The sequence below is a fragment of the Dendrobium catenatum genome, unplaced genomic scaffold, assembly GCF_001605985.2.
Source record: "Dendrobium catenatum unplaced genomic scaffold, ASM160598v2 fragScaff_scaffold_672, whole genome shotgun sequence".
In the NCBI taxonomy this organism is placed as follows: Eukaryota; Viridiplantae; Streptophyta; class Magnoliopsida; order Asparagales; family Orchidaceae; genus Dendrobium; species Dendrobium catenatum.
The window spans coordinates 794,242-799,207 of NW_021319134.1; positions in this window are offsets into that span (position 1 = coordinate 794,242).

The following is a 4,966-nucleotide window of genomic DNA, read 5'->3' on the forward strand; positions in this document are numbered from 1 at the left end:
ATGATTGAGAGAATTAATATATGATGTCCAATGAAGTGCACCAAATTTGCTTCATACTTATGTGGCAAGACACATTGACACCCTAAAAAAATTATAAACGGGACCCCACTTCAAATATAAAAGGTGGAGCCTAGGACATTAGTTAGAGAGAAAAAAGAGCTTTAAGGCTTAAATAATCTTTGGAGCTCCAACCTAGCACCAACATCAGCAAACTCTTGCCACAAGGCCGTCGTCCTGGCATATTTTCCCTCTCTTCAAACTAGAGCTATCCCTCTCTATTGTGACAACACCTCCGTCATCGCTCTCTCTAACAATCCTATATTTCACGCACACACGAAACATATTGAGATCGACAAGGCTATATAAGGTCAAAGGTGGTGGAAGCCAGAGCACGATTTTCGGCTTCAGTGGGAGATTTTGCCACTGTGGGTTCCTTCTTGACCACCAAGATACCAAGGTGTTGCTAACGAAGGAGCAGAAGACAGTTACAGACCCGCAATCTACGCTGTCCGCCGCCAAGTTCGAGTTTAAATATGAGCGGAGTGTGTGAGGGCCTTTGGTAATGACCAGAAGCCAGGTGGTGAGAAATTGCTATGAAGAAAGTAAAATTTTCAAAGTTGCCATAGAATTGAGGCATGCATGTTCTTAAGAGTGAAATAGAAAAGAAAAGTTAAATCAAAATTCAACTATAGCAAAGTAAACTTAAAAAAAAAAATCATGTTTTATATCATAAGATAAACAGAATTTAAAAATATTACATTGCAATAAGGGATTCAGAATTGATCTCTTTTTTTAGGTCGGGCAAATTAGAATCGAGACGTGTATAATCCTAAGGGTAAAATAGAAAATAATTTTTTTTTATATAATTTTGAGCTAATATATTTATTGAAATAGAGAAAAATAATTAAAATATTTATTCTTTTGTACAGATATTACAGATCGGGCAATTGAGCTTTTCCGCTGCAAGTCGGTGAAAAAATAGCGTTTGTAATTAATAATGGAGGAGTTAATGACGTTTAGGTATTTTAATAGTCATTATTATAATCTTATAGCAAAAAAACATATATGTTGCTATGTTGATAGGCAGTTCAATATATATATATATATGAAATTATAATTGAGATTTTTGAACTCTTTCAAGTTGAAACTTTATATAAAATTAAATAGAGAAATGTTAAGATTTTATATGAGAAGAATTGTAAATTATTTTATAATAGCATATATAGGAGCGCCTAGGTGTGAAGTTGATTTCTCCTAAAGCCACCATGATTGACCATTGGAGCACAACAGATAACTGAAGCTCTTAATGAAATTGTTGGCCATTGGTTAATGGTATAGTTATTTTAATAATAGACGATAAACATTTTACTCCTACAAAAATCATTGCATACAATTCAAATATCATGACATATAATGTAATTAAAGAGTAAATAATGAACCCTAATGATATATGTTTTGTTTGAATGAAAGGTGAAATAAAAGATTAATTATTGTCCCAAACGAAGCTTAGGACAGTTTTTTTTTAATGATTTCTAAAGCAGTTTTAAGTTGAGTTTGCTCTCCTCCCCGAAGGTTTTAGGGCTCCATTAGGGCTTCATTCCTAGCTGCCTCTTGTCTGTCTGCTGGCGAAGTTCTAGCTTATACTTTCAATTTTTTAGGTGATCTCTTTCCTCTCTTCGTGCTTTTGTTCTTTCATTTGGTTTGTCCACCTCCGACCCCTTGTGGCCGGAATGGTGGTGAACCACTTGGTTGATCCTGGTTTCCTGGATGGATCATCTAAATCTAGTTCGTTTCTTGATGCTCTTTATGGTAGCCCTTTAGATGTGAACTTTCTTAATCTCAAGGTGACAAGTTTTTGTTGTTTGCCGTCCCTTTAGATCTCGGAGGAGAAAATCCTCGAATTAGCGGCTCCTCTTCGTTTTGCTTTGGTCGGTAAATTTCCTGCACACCGTCCTTCTCTTGATGCCATTCAGAGGTTTTTCTTTAAGCTCAAGCTTAACGGAGAATTTTTGATGACTTTGCTAAATTTTTACATGTTCTCATTAAGTTGTTTAATGATCTAGATTATAGCCATGTGTTCTCCCACAGATCCTATTTTGCTAACAACTGCTACATGAAATTGATCAAATGGTCACCCCTTTTTGATATTGGTATGGAGTCTCCGGTCATCCCTATATGGGTCTCCTTTCCTAACTTGCGACCTTACCTTTTCTCACTTTGTATACTTCATGCACTGGATTCGTTGTTTGGTCTCCCTCTTAAAGTTTATCATGCTAGCTCTATCCCGTCCCTTGGTGGCGCGCGTCTTACTTGAGCTTGACATTTCTAAAAAGTATCCTGATAAAGTGTGGCTAGGCCTTGAAAATTTTGGTTACATTCAATATGTTGAAATAGAGGTTTTCCTTCCCTATTGTGGTCTTTGTAAATGTTTAGGACATTTAAAATATGATTGTCATCCTCTTTCCACCTTTGTCATGATTTTTCCTTCTGTTAATCCAAATTTAGCTATTACCTCTAATGGAAATGTGAATGTTGTAGTGAAAAATTTGGATGCTCTCACGCCTTCTTTCCTTCCTCTTTCACCGGTACCTGTTGTGGTGGATAATGGGGATATGAATTTGGAAACCCCTTTAGTTGTAGATGTTTTCCATAGTGATGCTCACACTTCAATTGATGTTGAGAAGAAAGATGCTCCATCAACTGATGTTGTGTTTGTGGCTATTTATTTTGATTTTAGAGAAAGTGATTATGTGAGTTTGGGCGCCAATAATTATTTAATTAACTTAATTCCTTCTCCTATTATGTTCGCCTTTGTTATGGTTGCTGATGAGGTGGAGGCTGTTGCGGATCATGCTGTTAATTCTGTTTCTTTGGAGGATGGGGCCAATACTTTGGGTGTTGGGGTCTCGGATGTGCAGGTTGCGTGTGGGGATGTTGAGGATTATAATGGTGTGGCTAATATTTTGAATGAATCTCACTTGGTTCCTATGGAACTTGTTTCTGGCGAGTGTGACATTCATTGATGTGCCAGTTTCTCTTATTACTAATGATGCTTTGCGTGCTCATGTGTTGGACAATTACAAGGACCAAACTGACTGGCTAGATGATTCTTTTTCCTCACCGTGTGGTGTTGGGGAGGAGTTGGAAGGACCTGAGGAGGATTTTATTTCTCTATATAATTTAAATGTCGGTTGTGTCATCGAGAAAGCTTTTTGTTCAGGGAGGTGGCAAATGGAGTAGGTGGAAATAAAAAAAAAAAAAAGATGAAATTTTGGTTCCTTCGATTTTGGGGTGGTGCTTGGGTGTCGGGTTTTTTTTTTCCATCTCGTTTATGGGGAATACTTGGTGTTTCCTATAGTGGCTGGTTTTTGGGTTTCATTTGTTGCTTGGGATTTTTTTTTTTGGTTAGTTCAGGTGCTGGCTTGGTATTTGCTGTTGCATTTGGTTGCTCTTTGCTTCCTTATTGTAGGTTCCTTACTTGCTCCTTCTCCTGCTCTTGATGGTTGCAAATTTTCTGGAGTGGCTGATTGAGTGCTTTTTGTTAGCTCCTACTCTTCTTGGTGGTCTTCTTGAGGTTATTTATTTTAGTTTTTCTTGTCGTTTAGATTGCTTTTCCACTGTCTTTGCTTGTGGTTGTAATAGATGGTTCAATAGCCTTTAGGTTTTCTTTCAAATATTGTATTATAGGAGGCTGTTGATTCTTTAAGGTTATGTGATCCCTTTTCTAATGAACATGTATGTCCCTACAGTGGGTTTTATCTAAAAAAAAAGTGAAAAAAAAAAGATTAAAAAATTCAATAATTAGTGGTTGATTATGAATTTGCACTTATTGATGTGTATTTTTTTTATCTTAAATTATTTTGATTCTCTTTTATTTAAATTTGCATAATGTATGAATATATAATAAATTAACTCTTGATGCAACCCAAGGACCTGAAAGTAAGCAAGACAAATTATGCACAGAATCAGAAACAGAGAAAACTAACAAAAGTTAAGAATAAGGCGGCTCCGCGGCCTCATAATAGAAATTCTATTGATAATTGAGATGCCAAAAATTGAGTCTCTACATCCTTCTCTTCTTATATATAGTTTCCACTGTTTCTATAATATCAGATAAATAGCTTTTACTAATAATTGTGCAACAAACAAAAAGGAATAATAGTACTATGATAACAGAATTGGTATGGTGGAGGTAGAGAATGCAAAGTGGCGGTATGCTGTGCTGGCCTTAACGTGCACTGCATCAACTCTTATATTATTTTGATCTAAAAAATAGAAAAAAATTCATTTTAAATCAATTTTGGTTGCCAACCATTTTTTTTTAAATTAAGAGTAAAATTAGGTCAGGTTGGCTTTAAAAATTTTGAGCTTGCTTTAAGATGCGTGTAATATATAAATGATCATGAAATTTTTAAAACCCATCAGGAGTTCAGGACCAAATTTTACTCAAAATATCATTATTGTTTTAAAATTTTAAATTTAGTGACAAATTGAGATAGTACATCCTTTTTCAAACTATAACAGCTTATTTTTTTTACATAAAAATGATGCATAAATAAATAAATAATTATAAAATTGAAGAATTTTATTTTTTATTTTTTTTTATATTGAATAGTTAAGGACATCGAATGTGGATGGTCGCCTAACGAGAAATTATTATTCTGTGCGGACACTGGACAGTTCTTTCGTCCGGTTACGCGCTCGGTACCTTATGCGGTACATTTTGGAGTGACATGTTGCATTTTTATTGGCCTCCAATCGTCGCCCGAACTCTGCACAGAATAATAAATTTCTAACGAGCCACAGCTTGGTCTACTAATACTATATTTACCTCAAAATAAATATAAAATATTTATGGTACAATTTAATTAAAATTTATTAGGATATCCTTGTAAACATATAAACTGGTTATTCATTGTATTTACATTTATATCCCTGTATTTCCTTTATATACACCAGCTCTGTA